Genomic DNA, 19118 nt, shown 5'->3' on the forward strand with positions numbered 1-19118 from the left:
GGTTGTTGTCGATGCCGGCTGGGGCGACGTCTTTTATGGACACGGTGTCCTCCCTTCCGTCGGCGTGCCGGACATATGCGTATTGGGGGTTGGCGTGGAGTAGGTGTACTGGCTCCACGAGAGGGTCCGTCTTGTGGCCCCTCACATGCCTTCGCACGAGTACCGGACCTGGGGGTGGAGAGCCATGACGGCATGGATACGCCTGAGGTGGATTTCCGGGGAAAGACAAACATTCGTTCATGGGGTGTGGTATTAGTGGCCGTACACAATAGCGACCGTATCGAATGGAGCACATCCGAGAGGACTTCCTGCCAGCGGGAGATAGGGAGGCCCTTGGTCCTTAGAGCTAGAGTGACTGCTTTCCATACTGTCCCGTTCTCTCGCTCCACTTGGCCGTTACCCCGGGGGTTGTAGCTAGTGGTACGGCTCGTGGCGATCCCCCTGGACAGCATGTACTGGCGTAGCTCTTCACTCATGAAGGACGCCCCCCTATCCGTATGGATGTAGCTCGGCATACCGAACAGGCAGAACAGGCTGTTGAGGCATTTAATGACCGTGGCGCTGGTCATGTCTGGGCAGGGGAAGGCGAATGGGAACCGGGAGTATTCGTCCACAATGTTCAGGAAGTAAACATTGCGGTCGACGGACGGGAGGGGGCCCTTGAAATCTAAGCTGAGCCGCTCAAAGGGCCGTGTAGCTTTGATTAAGTGGGCTCTATTTGGGCGGTAGAACCGAGGCTTGCACTCAGCGCAAGTGCGGCAGTTCCTGGTCAGGGACCGAACTTCCTCAATCGAGTAGGGTAAGTTACGGGACTTTATGAAGTGGAACAGCCGCGTGACCCCTGGGTGGCAGAGGTCGTTGTGGAGGGTCTGTAGCCGATCCCCGGTGGCGCTGGCACACATCCCTCGTGAGAGGGCGTCAGGGGATTCGTTAAGGGCCCCTGGCCGGTAAATGATGTCGTACTCGAAGGTGGAGAGCTCGATCCGCCACCTAAGAATCTTATCATTTTTAATCTTCCCCCTCTGTTTATTATTGAACATAAACGCTACCGACCGCTGGTCGGTAAGTAGGGTGAAGCGTTTGCCGGCTAGGTAGTGGCGCCAGTGGCGCACTGCCTCCACGATGGCTTGGGCCTCCTTTTCCACGGAGGAGTGTCTGATCTCGGGCCCTTGGAGGGTCCTCGAGAAGAAAGCTACGGGCCGCCCCGCCTGGTTGAGGGTGGCCGCCAAGGCAAAGTCAGACGCATCACTTTCCACTTGAAATGGAGTGTTCTCGTCCACTGCCTGTAGCGTGGCCCGCTCAATATCCTGCTTAATGCTTTTGAAGGCGGCGTGGGCCTCAGCAGAGAGCGGGAAAGAGGATGCTTTCAAGAGGGGGCGGGCTTTGTCGGAGTAGTTGGGGACCCATTGGGAATAATAAGAAAATAACCCCAGGCACCTTTTCAGGGCTTTGGGAGTGTTGGGCAGGGGCAGCTCCCGTAGGGGGCGCAATCGGTCGGGGTCTGGTCCGATTTCCCCATTCTCCACCACGCTGCCTAGTATGCAGAGGCGCGTGGTGTTGTAAACGCACTTGTCCTCGTTGTAGGTGAGGTTGAGTTTTTGTGCGGTTTCCAGGAACCTCTCGAGGTTCGAGTCGTGATCCTGCTGATTGTGGCCGCAGATGGTGACGTTGTCGAGGTAGGGGAAGGTTGCCTGCAAGTGGTGGTCATCGACCATGCGGTCCATCTCCCTCTGGAAGACCGAGACCCCATTCGTCACCCCAAAGGGGACTCTGAGGAATTGGTAGAGGCGTCCGTTCGCCTCGAAGGCGGTGTACGGGCGGTCCTCTGGTCTGATAGGGAGCTGGTGGTACGCTGACTTGAGGTCGATGGTGGAGAACACCCGGTATTGGGCGATTTGGTTCACCATTTCTGATATGCGGGGTAGCGGGTAGGCGTCTAGTAGGGTGTACCTGTTGATCGTTTGACTATAGTCGATCACCATCCGTTTCTTCTCGCTACCCCTTACCACTACCACTTGGGCGCGCCACGGGCTGTTGCTGCGTTCAATAATGCGCTCTTTCAGGAGCCTGTCTACCTCGGTCGCGATAAACCGCCTGTCCTCCCAGCTGTACCTCCTGCTTTTGGTCGCTATTGGCCGGCAGTTAGGAGTAAGGTTCGTGAATAGCGAAGGCGGCTTTACCTTCAGGGTAGCCAGACCGCACACTGTGAGGGGCGGCTGGGACCCACTGTACTTGAGCGTGATGCTTTGGTGGTTGCACTGGAAATCCAGGCCCAAGATCACGCTCGCACATAGGTTCTTCATGATTAATACTTTAAAATTATCATATACAGTTCCGTTAACGCACAATTGTACCGTGCAGTAACCCAGAATGGTCGATGTCTGGGTTTTGTCAGCCATAGAGATGGTACCCTGAGTAGGGACCACCTTTAGGGAGAGTTGTTGTGCCAGTTCTGGGTGGATAAAGCTCTCCGTGCTTCCACTGTCAATTAAGCAATTAACCCGGCACCCGTTTACCTCGATGTCCACCATTGATCTGGATAGCGGGTGCGGCCTGGTCTGGTCCACTGTGACCGATGCCACTGTAGGGCCCTGATCGATACAAGATGGCGTCCACGCTGTCTGCTCACAAGATGGCGGACCCCACGAGGTCGGGCAAGATGGCGTCCAAGATGGCCGCTCCCACGGCGCACACGCGGCGGTGGCGGGTTTTCCGGCGGTGGGTTTTCCGGCGGGGTTCCCTCTGCACACCTTCCCGAAGTGCCCCTTCTTACCGCACTTAAAGCAGGTGGTGCCTTTCGCCGGGCACAGGTTTCTGGTGTGTTTTGGCTGCCCGCAGAAGTAGCAGTTGGGTCCCTGACACGTCGCGGCTGTCGTAGGGCTTCTGGGGGGAGAGCGGGGCCCAGCCGGTGTCGGGCTGTCGGGCGGGGAAGATGCCTTCCAAGATGGCAGCGCCCTCGGTGCACACGTGGCGGCGTGGACGGCGCGGGCTGAAGAGTAGGCGTCCGAGTTTCTCTGGGCCACATCCAGGGATCGCGCGGTGTCCGCAGCCTGTTTCAGGTCCAACCCCGTTTTTTCCAGCAGTCTTTGCCGGATGTAAGTGGAGCTGAGGCCTGTGATGAAGGCATCACGAACAAGCTCGTCAGTGTACACTGCGGCTTTTACATCTCGGCACTTGCAGTCTTTGCCAAGCATTTTCAGGGTGCTTAGGAACTCCTCCACCGATTCCCCAGGTCGCTGTGCGCGGGTAGCGAGCAGGTGCCTAGCATACACCTCATTCGTAGGCTGCTGGTAATGCGCCTTTAGGATGTCGCAGGCGGCCAGGTACGTCTCGGCGTCTTGGATGAGGGGGTAAATCCGGTGGCTTACCCAATTCCGCAGAATTCCGAGTCTCATCCTCGCAGCGTCCGTAGCGTCTTTGACGGCTGCGGAATTGTCCAGGAAGAATTCCATACACTCAAACCAGTGTCCGAAGCGTGCTGATGCGTCCGGAGCATGTTGATCCAAATCCAAACGTTCGGGTTTCAGGAGTTGATCCATAGTGTTGAAAAATAAGTTAATAAAATTGATGTGCCTCAATAATTCCGAGACTCGAAGTTAGCAGAACAAAACAAGGCTTTTATTAACTTAGAACGTAACACGTAAGCGAGAGAGATGTCTTCCTTCTGGAGGCTGAGGCCAGACTGAGCCAGCCTACAAACGGGGCCAGGTATGGGCGGAGCCCTACACACAGCACATTCCAGCACATTCCAGTATACAATACAGCACATTCCAGTACACAATACAATGAGGTCTGGGGGAAGGGAAATGGCACTGAAACCAATCTCAGTCACAGGCAGTGATGATGATGAATATTTCATCACAGGGAGGGAGAGAGAGAGGGTGAGAGAGGGAGAGAGAGAGGGGCAGGGAGAGAGAGGGGCAGGGAGAGAGAGAGGGGAGAGAGAGAGCGGCAGGGAGAGAGAGAGGGTGAGGGAGGGAAAGAGTGAAGGGGTGGGAGAGGGAGGGAGAGCCCGCCTTCTTCCTTCCTTCGGCCGCCGCAATTCAAACTTCCCGCCGACCTCACAAAATGGCGGCCGCAATTCTTCACCTGCCGGGCTCTGAGTCCAGCCCCTTCCCCGGGGCGTCTTCCTCTCTTCTCTATCTCCTTCCCTCACTCTCTCCTTCCCTCTCTCTCTCTCTCCTTCCCCCTCTCTCTCTCTCTCTCCCTCCTTCCCCCTCTCTCTCTCTCTCTCCTTCCCTCTCCCTCTCTCTCCTTCCCTCTCTCTCTCTATATCTCTCTCCTTCCCTCTCTCCCTCTCTCCTTCCCTCTCTCTCTCTGTCTCTCTCTCCTTCCCTCTCTCTCTCTCTCCTTCCCTCTCTCTCTCTCCCTCCTTCCCTCTCGCTCTCTCTCTCTCTCCTTCCCTCTCTCTCTCTCTCTCCTTCCCTCTCTCTCTCTCTCTCTCTCCTTCCCTCTCTGTCTCTCTCTCCTTCCCTCTCTCTCTCTGTCTCCTTCCCTCTCTCTCTCCTTCCCTCTCTCTCTCTGTCTCTCTCTCCTTCCCTCTCTCTCTCTCTCTCCTTCCCTCTCTCTCTCTCTCCTTCCCTCTCTCTCTCCTTTCCTCTCTCTCTCTCCCTCCTTCCCTCTCTCTCTCTCTCCTTCCCTCTCTCTCTCTCTCCTTCCCTCTCTCTCTCTCTCCTTCCCTCTCTCTCCCTCTCTCCTTCCCTCTCTCTCTCTGCCTCTCTCTCCTTCCCTCTCCCACTCTCCTTCCCTCTTTCTCTCTCTCCTTCCCTCTCTCTCTCTCTCCTTCCCCCTCTCTCTCTCCTTCCCTCTCTCTCTCTCCTCTTCCCTCTCTCTCTCTCTCTCTTTCCCTCTCTCTCTCTCTCCTTCCCACACAGACAGACAAACTCATTTATATATATATATAAAAATTATTTCTACTTTTCAGAACAACATGCCCTCAAAAAACCCTCGGCACCGCCGGGCACTCCAGCTAGTTATTAATAAAATACATACTGGGTTTAAAAGACACAAGTCTCAGCAGGCAGGCTGTAAACAGAAATACAGGCTTCTGAGAAAAGATCAGTTGATAACGAAGCTGTAAACAAGCTTTGAAATGGGAATTAGTTAAATATTCTAAAACAATGAAAGATTGAAGCAAACCATTGGTGCTTCCGAAGAGTCTAGAGTTTGGGTGTAACACAATGGAAGACCCAAGTGAAGCGTGAAGAGCTGTCACGATAAAGCAGAAATACAAACATTAAAAGAGGCATGTGCCTTTGAAACATGACATCAAGAAAAGAAACACCTGCTGGTCAAATAGTTTTATGTTAAACTTGGAAAACAGGAACCATAAGATTAAATATGCAACCAATTGAGATAGCTAGAAAACAAGTAAACACACAGTTAAAGTGGTTTTGATTTACATATAGTAAAAACCATACCAACAAGACTTTGAAGATATAACTTCAATAGAGACACCAAGCAATTGCATTGTGTTTGTATTGAACATGGAGAATAAGGAAAGACACAGGCCTAGAAATTCAGTATCGCCACGTTTGGGGCGTTATAGTCGAGCGGGCGCGAAATTTAGCGCCCGGTGCAAATTATCGCCACCTTCAGCTAAATTGACCTGCTTCGCCCCAAGAGGTGCTTGGAGCGCTAAAGCAGACGCTGCACGACTGTCCTAAGGCACTAAGCCGGAGAAGCGAGGCGCTACCACCGAGGGTGGGTGCAGCGCAGCTGCAGCCAGTTAGCGATTGCAGGCAGACACGCTGGAGCCGGTCAGCTCTTAAAGGGGGAGGGTCGATCTTGGATTGCAGCCACACCCTGCACATTGGAGCCCTAATTCTCGGCCTGGACAGATCTGCTGCCACATTCTAACGCCTAGGAACATGGAAAGGGCCAGGGAGCGAGCGTAGCGGTTCACTGAGGGGGCCCTGCAGGTTCTGGTTGGCGCAGTAGAGTGCAGGCGATCTATCATGTTTCCAGACAGTGGCAGGAGGCTGCTGCCCCCCGACTACCGCAAAGCTTGGAGGGAGGTGGCTCACACAGTGACCTCCAGCAGCATGGTACCTAGGACCCCTGTGCAATGCAGGAAGAAGTTCAACCACCTCACTCGGGTCGTCGGGGTGAGTACCCTTTTCAGTATCCTCTTCATCCCTGCATGTGCACCTCACTTTATGGCCAAAGGGTCCTGAAAGCCCCAATGCCCAGCCCTCATCCAACACCTATAGGCATTTCATGAAACTCACATGCACATTCACCACTTTACACACTGTAAGGGCTATTCGACCATGGGAGGCAGTGCAGCCAAGATCAGGGCTTCACACTGTAAGGGCTATTCCATCATGGGAGGCAGTGCAGCCAAGATCAGGGCTTCACACTGTAAGGGCTATTCTACCATGGGAGGCAGTGCAGCCAAGATCAGGGCTTCACACTGCAAAGGCTATTCCACCATGGGAGGCAGTGCAGCCAAGATCAGGGCTTCACACTGTAAGGGCTATTCCACCATGGGAGGCAGTGCAGCCAAGACCAGGGCTTCACACTGTAAGGGCTATTCCACCATGGGAGGCAGTGCAGCCAAGATCAGGGCTTTACACCGTACTCAGAGCCCGTCCTTTCTCTTGCAGGGCAAGCTGGCCCATAATAGGAGGCAGCAGCAATGAACCGGGGGAGGCCGGCCTCACCTTAAAGACCTCAGCGAGTCCAGCGCATTATGGCAGGCCGGATGATTGGCCCCGTCGCCACTGGAGATGCCGACCCCGTTCTGGACAGCAATGGTAAGGTCATCACCTTTTGACCTCTCTCCTTCCACTTGTGCCTCACACCAGCATCCTTTGCCACTATCGAACCAATACAGTGCATTGCAGCACTCATGCTTCCCTCGCTGCCGCCCTGTCCTCATGCAAAAGCAACTCTTGTACCTTCCTGCTTTCAGATGGTGAATCGCCAGGTGAGGAGGCGGGCCCTCAAGCTGCCACTGTGAGTGATTCTGAAGGCGAGGAGGAAGAGGAAGCCGGACCATCAGTGCCACCCTTAGCCGAGGCAGCCCATGGCCATAATGGGAACACGTCTTCCCTGGAGGGTAGCAGGGGGCAAGGGTCTGAGGAGGGTGAAGCTCTGGCCAGTGGGCTGCAGCAACGCGGGAGGGGGTAGGGAAGCTCGGCGGCCTTCTCCCCGGAGGGAGAGTCTAGCCTCCAGTCCTGCTACAGTGAGCGCAGAAGAGGTGCGGCTCCTCGCTGAAATGGGTGCCCAGGCGGAGCAGAGGCACACTGAGCTCATGGTTGCAGTGGCAAGGATGCCCTAATCCATTGAGTCACTGGCTAGGAGTGTCCAGGACTTTGGGGCAGCACAGGCAAGGAGTCTGCAGGACTTCGGTGCAGCACAGGCAAGGAGTCTGCAGGACTTCGGTGCAGCACAGGCAACACAGGCGGCTTCCACACAAGTGCTTAGTGGTGCAATGCAGTCAGTGGCTGGTCTGATGCAGACACAGATTGAGACCACACGAGCACTGACTGCTGCCACCCTCGCTGCATCGGGCACGAATTGCCGGGGCCCTCGCCGTGCCGCAGAAGGCCAGCAGTCTGTGCTTCAGCAGATTGCTCCGCATGCTGCAGTGCTGCCCCGTGGGAGTGCCAGTGTGTCGTCTGACCAGGGAGTGCCTGTCCTCTGTCAGGATGGCAGCATTCCTGCTACCAACACTGTCACTCCTCCACTGCAGCTGCCACCACCCGTAGGACAGAGTGCTGCCGCCCATGCAGAGTTGGAGCAGTCAGCAGCCGGGCCATCCAGGCCCAGAGCTGGTCCAGGCCGTCCCCCAAGGGCATCTGCCGACTCAATTTCTGACACTCAGCAGCCTTCCCCCAGCCTTGCTGCAGCCACTGGGGTTCCATTGCGGAGGAGCTGCAGGGTGGGAAGGGGCCAATCTCGCACTACCACCGTGCTAAATGGGACAGATTTCGAACAGATCTGGCAACTCAAAACTGGGCATCCATGAGGCGCTGTGGGCCATCAGCAGCAGCAGAATTGTATTCAACCACAATCTGTAACCTCATGGCCCGGCATATCCCTCACTCTACCATTACCATCAAGCTAGGAGATCAACCCTGGTTTAACGAAGAGTGCAGGAGAGCATGCCGGGAACAGCACCAGGCATACCGAAAAATGAGGTGTCAACCTGGTGAGGCTACAACACAGGACTACTTGAATGCCAAACAACGGAAGCAACATGCGATAGACAGAGCTAAGCGATCTCACAACCATCGGATCAAATCAAAGCTCTGCAGTCCTGCCACATCCAGTCGTGAGTGGTGGTGGACAATTAAACAGTTAACAGGAGGAGGAGGCTACAAAAATATCCCCATCCTCAATGATGGTGGAGCCCAGCACGTGAGTGCAAAAGACAAGGCTGAAGCATTTGCAACTATCTTCAGCCAGAAGTGCCAAGTGGATGATCCATCTTGGCCTCCTCCTGAGGTCCCCAGCATCACAGATGCCAGTCTTCAGCCCATTCAATTCACTCCACGTGATGTCAAGAAACGGCTGAAGACACTGGATACTGCAAAGGCTATGGGCCCTGACAACATTCCGGCAATAGTACTGAAGACTTGTGCTCCAGAACTAGCTGTGCCCCTAGCCAAGCTGTTCCAGTACAGCTACAACACTGGCATCTACCCGGCAATGTGGAAAATTGCCCAAGTATGTCCTGTCTACAAAATGCAGGACAAATCCGACCCAGCCAATTACCGTCCCATCAGTCTACTCTCAATCATCAGCAAAGTGATGGAAGGTGTCGTCGACAGTGCTATCAAGCGGCACTTACTCAGCAATAACCTGCTAACTGACACCCAGTTTGGGTTCTGCCAGGGCCACTCAGCTCCTGACCTCATTGCAGCCTTGGTCCAAACACGGACAAAAGAGCTGAACTCAAGAGGTGAGGTGAGAGTGACTGCCCTTGACATCAAGGCAGCATTTGATCGAGTGTGGCATCAAGGAGCCCTAGCAAAACTGAAGTCAATGGGAATCAAGGGGAAAACTCTCCATTGCTTGGAATGATACCTAGCACAAAGGAAGTTGGCTGTGGTTGTTGGAGGTCATTCATCTCAATCACATGACATCACTGCAGGAGTTCCTCAGGGCAGTGCCCTAGGCCCAACCATCTTCAGCTGTTTCATCAATGACCTTCCCTCCATCATAAGGTCAGAAGTGGGGATGTTCACTGATGATTGCACACTGTTCAGCACCATTCGAGACTCGTCAGATACTGACGCAGTCCGTGTCCATATGCAGCAAGACCTGGACAACATTCAGACTTGGGCTGACAAGTGGCAAGTAACATTCGCATCACACCAGGCAATGACCATCTCCAACAAACGAGACTCTAACCATCTCCCCTTGACATTCAATGGCATTACCATCACTGAATCCCCCACTATCAACATCCTGGGGGTTACCATTGATCAGAAGCTGAACTGGACCAGCCATATAAATACTGTGGCTACAAGAGCAGGCCAGAGGCTGGGAATTCTGCGGCGAGTGTCTCACCTCCTGACTCCCCAAAGCCTTTCCACCATCTACAAGGCACAAGTCAGGAGTGTGATGGAATACTCTCCACTTGCCTGGATGAGTGCAGCTCCAACAACACTCAAGAAGCTCAACACCATTCAGGATAAAGCAGCCCGCTTGATTGGCACTCCATCCACCACCTTCAACATTCACTCCCTCCACCACCGGCGCACTGTGGCTGCAGTGTGTACCATCTACAAGATGCACTGCAGCAACTCGCCAAAGCTCCTTCAACAGCACCTTCCAAACCCGCGACCTCTACCACTTAGAAGGACAAGGGCAGCAGACGCATGGGAACATCACCACCTACAAGTTCCCCTCCGAGCCACACACCATCCTGACTTGGACCTGTATCGCCGTTCCTTCACTGTCACTGGGCCAAAATCCTGGAACTCCCTTCCTAACAGCATTGTGGGTGTACCTACACCATATGTGTTGAGTCTGTGTGTTCCAGATATACTTATTTTAAATAACTGGACACAGACAACAGGAAAAACTTAAACAGGTCGTTACTACTTGAAGGTCAGGGCTGAACTGCTTTACAAATTACTACACAGAGCTTATATACCGGTGTGGTCACCACCGGTACTACAATATACAGTAGCAAGAGAAAGTAGTCCATCTTCTTAAGAGAGTTCTCTTAAGGTGGTACAGGTTACATACACCACAATTCCTCCCTTTTTTAGCTTAACAGTGTACACCCCAATTTAAACATAACATGGATAACATATATACAACTTTCATGCAACTGTTCAAAGATTCAGTCTCTGAGGAGGCCTCCTGATCCGAGTTGGATAACGCCTTTCAGGGGTCTCTGATTCTGGTTGCTGGGGTGACTCCTCTAATTGATCTCTTATGGATTGAACATCCTCATGTACGTTCGCGTTTGAGGTAGATGCTACAGGTTCAATAATTCATCCACTGGTGTCTCTGCCATAGCCATGGGTTCGACCCTTGTTCTCGATTCTACAAGTTGGTCAGCATGACATCGTATTACGTTTTCACCAATCTCTACCGTGTACATCAGGGGTCCTTGTCTGGCACGAATTGTTCCAGATTGCTATTTCTCATTCTTATAGTCCCGGGCTAACACTGGTTGTCCTACTTCGAAACTCCGAGTGGTCTTGTTATTTACATGCTGGAACTGTTTGTTTTCGACTTCCCTACGCACATTTGGTTTTAACAAATCCAACCTGGACTGCAACCTCCTGTTATAAAACATCATGGCAGGACTTTGATTTGTCACTGCATGTGTGGCGTTTCGATATGCCATTAGGAAATTGTCCACCTTGTGTTGTAGTGGAATATGGTCTTCGCTCATGGCCTTTATCGCCTTTTTGAACGTTTGTACAAATCTCTCGGCCAACCCATTTGTACCCGGATGATATGGGGCAGATGTATAGTGTTTCACCCCATTCTTCTTCACGAATTTCTGGAATTCTTCTGACACGAACTGCGGTCCGTTGTCTGAACATATCTGTTCTGGCAATCCATTTCTTGCAAATATGGTTCTTAGAACTGCGATCGTCTTTTCCGAGGTAGTGGTCGCCATCTTAATCACTTCTGGCCATTTAGAATGTGCGTCTACCGCTATCAAAAACATGGAATCCATGAATGGACCTGCAAAGTCGATATGTACATGCTGCCATGGGGTTGAAGGCCATTCCCATGGATGCAGCGGTGCAATTGGAGGTGCATTTTGAACTTTTTGGCACCCTGAGCAGCTTTTAGTCAGATCCTCTATTTGTTTGTCGATACCTGGCCACCACACATAAGCCCTAGCAAGGCTTTTCATCTTGACTCCCCCCAGATGACCTTCATGCAGTTCCTTTAGAACTCTCTCCCTTAATTTAGGAGGAATAATCACCCTTGTTCCATACATCAATGTTCCTTGACAAACGGACAGCTGTTCTCGTCTGGCTGAGAATGCCGGTAACAGTGGTTCACCATGTGCTGGCCATCCCTTCACTGTCAATTCGTAGACCCGAGACAGTGTCGGGTCGTTCCTGGTCTCTCTCTCAATACTCGCATTGGTGACTGGCAAACATTCGATGATGGTCGAGTGAAATAACTCAACAGGGTCAACTGTCGGTGCCTCTTCCACTGTAGGTAGTGGCAGGCGCGACAGCCCATCAGCATTACCATGTTGCTTTGTACCTTTGAATTCGATCTCATATTGATGTGCCCCTAGGAAAAGGGACCATCTCTGGAGCCTCTGCGCTGTCATCACCGAAACACCCTTCTTAGGGTTAAAAATGTAAACCAACGGCTGGTGGTCTGTCAGCAGCGTAAACTTTTGGCCTTGCAGGTAATGATTAAATTTTTTTACTCCCCACACGAGGCTGAGAGCCTCCCTATCTATCTGAGCATAGTTGCGCTCAGCGGAGGTCAATGATCTGGATGCGAACGCGACTGGTCTTTCCAAGCCATTTGGCAACTTATGTGATAGCACTGCCCCAATACCATATGGAGAAGCATCACAAGCTAAACGAATAGGCAGCGTTGGGTTAAAGTGAGCCAACACTTCCTTAGAGGTGATCAATGCCTTGCTTTTGTGAAAAGCCCGCTTACAGTCCTCGCTCCACTTCCATGGCACTCCCTTTTGTAAAAGAGCGTTCAGCGGGTGTAGCACCGTGGATAAATTTGGCAGAAACTTATGGTAATAGTTAATCAACACTAGGAACGACCTCAACTGGGATACATTTTCCGGAGCGGGAGCCTTCACAACAGCTTCGATCTTGTCAGGTGACTTGTGAAGCCCCTCCTGGTCAACGACGTGACCACAGTACGAGATTCGCTTCTGAAAGAACTCACATTTCTGGCGATTAACTCGAAGTCCATACTCTTTCAATCTGGTGAGCACCTGTTCCAAATTAGCAAGGTGTTCCTCATCATCATCTCCTGTAATAAGAATGTCGTCCAGATAGCATTGTGTGCCAGGAATTCCCTGTAATACCTGCTCCATGGCCCTTTGCCAAATCGCTGGAGCCGATGCCACTCCAAAAACCAGTCTATTATACCGATATAAGCCCTTATGCGTGTTGATCGTGAGATACTGGCGTGACGCTTCATCAACTTCCATCTGTAAATACGCCTGCGCCAGGTCTATCTTGGTGAAGTGTTTCCCGCCAGACAACGAAGCAAAGATATCCTCAATCCGCGGAAGCGGATATTGCACCGTGTGAAGAACCGGATTAACAGTGATCTTGAAATCGCCACAGATGCGAACCTTCCCAGGTTCCCCCGGCTTGATGCTCAATGAACGCTTCATGACGGGAACAATGGGCGTGGCCCATTCGCTCCAGTCCACCTTTGACAGTACTCCTGAACGTTCTAGCCCTTCCAGTTCAGCTTCCACAGCAGGTCGTATCGCATAAGGTACCGGTCTGGCTTTGAAAAATTTCGGGTTTGCATGTTCCTCAACCTTGATGTTTGCCGTAATTCCTTTCAGTGTTCCCAGTCCCTGTTGGAACACTTCCTTAGCATCGTCCAATATTCTGGACAGTCGTTTAGGTTTGACATCGTCCTTTTTACCGGAATCTACAGTTAGTGCTTTTAAGGAATGCCAGTCCAAATTTATTCTCCTGATCCATTCCCGTCCCAGTAGTGGTGGACCTCCCTCAGGTAACACATACAAGTCCATTCCTTTGCTTTCTTTACCCTTGTGGACCACCTTTACTTTTATCTTTCTGATGGGGTACACTCTTTGCCCCGTGTATGTTTTTAATACAATCTCCGTATCCCTTAGGGGAATGTGTGAGAATAACCTTTTGTAATCTTGCTTATTCATGACCGTCAATGCCGATCCCGTGTCCAATTCCATCTTCACTTGGACTCCTGCTATCTGGAGTGTAACCCAAATAGTTTGGTGGTCTGCCGAGTTACCCACATTATGTATTCTTAGACAACCCAGTTCCTTACTGCTGGAGTCTGAATCCGTCTTCTGTTCATCCGAACTGTTCTCTGTCACCTTGTGTACTTTTTTGTACTTCTTCTGTGGTGACTTTTTGTTGCTGGTCTTCTTTCCTGACCGGCATACTTTCACTATGTGACCGAGTTTGCCACATTTTCTGCATTCTTGATCTTTGAAACAGCACTGGTTCTGATCATGCGTTGTCCTTCCGCAACGATAGCACTTTACTGCACCCAATGCCATTTGATTGGTGCTGAGTTCCGATGGCCTTAGCTGCATTTCCGCGGTGCCTCGTGCTGCCGCCTCGTGCGATGCTGCAATGGTGACAGCTTTATCTAGCGTAAGGTCCTTTTCCTCTAGCAGTCGCTTCTGAGTTCCTTCTTTTAATAGTCCACACACGAACTTATCTCTCAGAGCATCTGCTAGTCCTGTACCAAACTGACAGTACTTTGATAGCTTGCGCAGTTCAATTAAGAATTCAGCGTTGCTTTCCTCTTTCAGCTGCGTTCTTCTGTAAAATTTAAATCGTTCCGCTATCAGCAGCGGCGTGGGGTTTAAATGCTCTTGCAGGATAGTAACAATATTCGCGAAAGTCTTATCCGCCGGTTTATCTGGTGTTACAAGGTGCCTTAATAACCCGTACGTCTTCACACCCATCGAGTTTAATAGGGTTAGTGCTTTCTTTTCAGCCGGTATCTCATTTGCTGTACAATAAACTTCAATACGCTCCACATAAGTGGCCCAATCTTCGACATCGCTATCAAAAGCAGTGATGTTACCGTTTTTAGGCATCCTTGTAAGTTTCTTTAAGTATTTTATTTATTTATTTATTTTTTCCAAAATGGCGGCTTCCCGCGCTTGGCGGCTTTTCCCGCGCTTGTCTTCTTCCTGCGCCGACTAAAATGGTGGCTTCCCGCGCTTGGCTTCTTCCCACGCTGGCTACAATGGCGATTACCGCGCTGTTGCCGTTCTCGCCTCCCAGCGGTCCTTAATTTCCCCCGACGCTGCTGCTTTTACTCCCCGCTGTCCTCGTGGGTATTAGCGCTTCCTTTCTTGCTGCGCGTCTATTCCGATTGCAGCCCGGCCCTTTACATCGGCTGCGGTCGAGTTCTCCGCCCTTTTTCCTCCGATCTCGCCCCCTTTCTCCACTGACAACGCGGCCGACTTTCTGCCCGTGTCGCTAGATCGGCTTACCCACCGTCGTGGAAGAAGGATGATCACTGCCTGTCGCTGATGGTGGACTTCGTGGTCAGCAATTCCAACCCGGGTTCTCGATGCCTCCCGTGCGAATGCGGTGCTCAGCAGGATGATGAGGGCGGATGCCTCTTCTCGACGCCCGTTCTGGGGACGAAGCTGCCTTGGATGCAATTGCCGCTGGGTAAGATCGACTCGTTGCCACTGTTGAGTCTGTGTGTTCCAGATATACTTATTTTAAATAACTGGACACAGACAACAGGAAAAACTTAAACAGGTCTTTACTACTTGAAGGTCAGGGCTGAACTGCTTTACAAATTACTACACAGAGCTTATATACCGGTGTGGTCACCACCGGTACTACAATATACAGTAGCAAGAGAAAGTAGCCCATCTTCTTAAGGTAGTTCTCTTAAGGTGGTACAGGTTACATACACCACAATATGGACTGCAGCGGTTCAAGAAGGCGGCTCACCACCATCTTCTCAAGGGCAATTAGGGATGGGCACTAAATGCAGGCCTAGCCAGCGACGCCCACATCCCATCAATGAATAAAAAAATTTAAAAAAATAAAAAAGATCACCCTCGAAGGGCAAAAAGTAGGAGGTGTGGCAAAATGCTGTTAATTTTTTTAGTGAAGGCCAAGGATCGTGGTCATTTTTTGTTAACTCTTTTGTTCATTGTCTCCAGGTTGTGAGAGCCAGTTATGTGTCTGACTGCTTTTTTGGGGGTTTCTCTCTATTACTTTGTCATGCGGGAAGGGCACACAGTTTGTTAAATAAAGAATTACCTTTATTCAGATTGTGCATGTTTGCTCTTTGAACTATTTGTTGTGTTGACCGGCTCAGGGTTTGCGGAACCATTCCATTCATATTCTTTCAATGGCACAAGCCATTCCCTCAGAGGGGGCCTAGAACCGACTTGCAATAAGCCGCTGACGGATGGCCCTTGCACTTTGTGCCTCCCTCCCATCTTGGTGCTCCTCCTCCTCCTCCTCCTCCTCCTCTGCTGGTGCTCCAATGTCTGCTGGCAGTGGGTGAGTCCTGAGGATTGCCAGGTTATGCAGCATGCAGCACACTGCAACAAAATGGGAGACTCGCTCAGGCGAGTACTGAAGGGCTCCCCCGTAATGGTCCAGACAGTGGAACCGTTGCTTTAACACGTCGATTGTGTGCTCAATGATGTTCCTGGTCACTTGATGGCTGTCATTGTATCATTCTTCAGCAGGGGTGCTGGGCGCACGGAGCGGGGTCATCAGCCAGGTGCACAGGGGATAGCCCTTGTCCCCGAGAAGCCAGCCTCCTGGGTGAGCCGGGGCTTCAAAAAGGTCTGCCACAGAAGTCTGGCGCAGGATGAAGGCGTCGTGGCTGCTGCCTGGAAAGCGGGCATTGACAGCTAATATCAGCTGTCTGTGGTCACACACCAACTGCATGTTCAACGAATGGAACCCTTCCGGTTGCGGTAATCCTTGGCATTCTCTTGAGGCGCCCGCAAAGCCACATGCGTGCAGTCAATGGTGCTCTGGACCATGGGGAAGCCCGCTATTCTTGCAAATCCCATTGCGCGCTCTTGCTGCTTGTCCAGGGTCATGGGGAAGGAACTGTACTGACGTCTCCTTTTGAAGAGGGCATTCATGACTTGGCGGATGCTGCAATGCACCGCGAACTGGGAGACATTGGCAATGTCCCCAGTAGCGGATTGGAAGGAGCCAGTGGCGTAGAAGTTGAGAGCCACTGTGACCTTCACTGCCACCGACAGAGACGTCCTGCTCCTCAGCTGAGGCTGCAGATCTGGCTGAAGCAGGTGGCAGAGCTCAGTGATCACCTCCGTGCTGAATCAAAGCCTCCGAATACACTGCTCCTCAGACATGTTGAGGTAGGAGAACTGCTGGCGGAATACCCTGGGAGGGTAAGGTCTCCTGTGCCGACACCTGTTGGCCCTCCTCCGTCTGGCCATGATTGGCACTCTCTCTCGGCGTCTCTGAGCCCTCTCAATGCAATGGAGAAACCCAACATTTCCACCCATTGCAGCCCCCATAATATGTGGCCACTCAAGGCTATGGCACTGAAAAATCAATCCAACTGCAAAGTTCTGGGCCGAAGCCAGAATTACCTGTGCGAGCGCTGACTCAATGCAGAAAGCTCTCTCCCTTTGTCTCTCTACAAATCTTTCTCTCTCTCACAGAAGGAGTGGTCCAAAAATGGCTACCACTAAGAAGCCAGGAAAAGCCCTCTTTAAATAGCGCCCCCCCCCAGCCCCACAGCGACTGGGAACCGTTCCAGTCAACCAGTCGCCGGGAGCGCGAGGCGGAAAGTGGGGGGGCGCCACTGAATTTCAGGTTGGGGTGCCCCAAGGGCGTTGCACCATGAAATGACGGCAGGATCTGCGCGCGCAGCTGAGCGGGCGTTGCGGTTTTGCGCCGCCGCTAAATGTCCGCTCAATGTCGCGAGAGGCGCAGGTCTCGCTGCACCCGGGCGCTAGCCGCTTCACACCCCACTTATCGCCCTCTTAAGGTGCTAACGGCTGGCGCTAACAACTGAATTTCTCCCCCACAATGTCTGCAAAGAAGCAGTTAAGCCAATATGAAGAATCTTTGATAAGAAAGGCATCAAACAGAAACCATAGCTGTCGTTGTTTTTATGATGTTTTTTGTAACACCTAAAAGTAGAGAAATAATTATGCATGCAATAGTTGATTTGATAGTAACATAGAAAGCATTCAAACAGAGGGATCAATAAAGACAATTAGCTGACATTAGCAGACAACATCAAAGAAGAAACCAAAGCCAAAAGGGTATAAAAATAAGACCTTGTTAACAGAATGTCAGAATTTGCTGAACGGGCAGGGCATTTCTCAACTTTCCAGAGGCATCTCTGTAAGTTTTTATCTATGAGTCTCGGGTAAACCAAAGTATTGATTTTTGGTGGATGTTCTGGATTTAGAAATAAGAAATAAGAAATGTAACGATGTTCTGGATTTAGAAATAAGTAAGAAATAAGAAATATAACGAAGTAAAGATTTGAGAATAAGGATCTCTGAGAAATAAGAAATGTAAGCTAATTGTACTTTGAATTGTTAATGTTGCGACTGATTCAACAGATGTTAACTGAATGCCGGCTCTTAAATAAAACTATATATTTCTAGAATTGTCTCAAAGAGTGAATCTATATAGACTCGCGAATCCACAAATTCTGTACACTCTTTTGTAAGGAGTTGCAGAAATCTGCGGGGTATTCCGGACCCTTATAATAGCCAGAAGGTTACAGTCTAGGTCAACTTATTAAAAGTACTATCCGGAGGACGGTAACATATTTAGTCATTCCTTTCCTTTAGGGAGAGATAGCCTGAACCTTTAGACCCATTTAAGCATCTTATGGAATTCGGCTATCTCTAACTTAAGTTGAGGGTGAACGTCTGGGGAATACGCCTGATCTGGAATAGCCCAAAAGGGCTAGGACTGTAATTAACCCTTCAGTTGGCACCCAACGAGTGTGCTAACGAGTTGATACAGAACCTATACTTATATTAATATCTATATCCATGCTGTAGATTGTTAAGTATAGAAGGAGTGTTTACTGACAGTGGTTCTAAGTCCCAGATTTAAGTCTCTAGAGATGACAAAGACCCTGATCAGGCTTTGAAGAGCTTAAATCCAAACTTCCTCAAAATACTATTTGAGGTTTAGAAGCTTCTTATAAAGTTCATTTTAAATCCTAACCGAGGTTAGGTCCTGACGAAATATTAAATTCTAACCGAGGTTAGGTAGAGCCAAAATATTAAACCCTAACCGAGGTTAGGTCCTGAAGAAATATTACACCCTAACCGAGGTTAGGTCTTGAAGAAATGGCAAATCCTGTCGGAATTGGCCAAGTTTTTTTATTAGAAAATTTAAACGATTGCTTTATTAGGGGAAATAATCCTATCCCTGTACCTCCACAAAACCAAGTGATAATTTTTAAAATAGAAGGCTTTGATGCCAAAGGAGCTGTTAGAACTCATGGCACGATTAATGTTGCTCCCCAGAACCAGGGGATACAGAATATCCTGTGGGATAATCAAACGAATACTCCAAATCCAATAAATTTCTTAATGATAAGGTGCACACCTGCACAATTGGGAGGCCTAATGAACGGTGCCCAACAAGGTGATGGCAACCATGGCCGAATAGCAGGACCCGGGGCAGCCTATGCTCCTGGGGGCCATGGATTCCGGTTAAGGTGGCAAACTCATGATGAAATAAATGACAACAATTTTCGAGATTCCTATTCTTTATATCCAAAAGAATTACTGTTTAAACCCTTTGGCCATAAGACAGCATGATATGCTGAAACCGCAGCATTACAGTATGTTTTAAAGGAAGCAGACTTTATTACACCCACACTGTGGGAAGAAATTCTCCATTTGAGAATGGAGAAAAAGAAGTGTCAGGTGATTCATATAAACAGGCATACCACTGGAACAGTACTCT

This window comes from Somniosus microcephalus, chromosome 10 (genome assembly GCF_052327205.1).
Source record: "Somniosus microcephalus isolate GS21.2 chromosome 10, FLI_Smic_1.0, whole genome shotgun sequence".
NCBI lineage: Eukaryota > Metazoa > Chordata > Chondrichthyes > Squaliformes > Somniosidae > Somniosus > Somniosus microcephalus.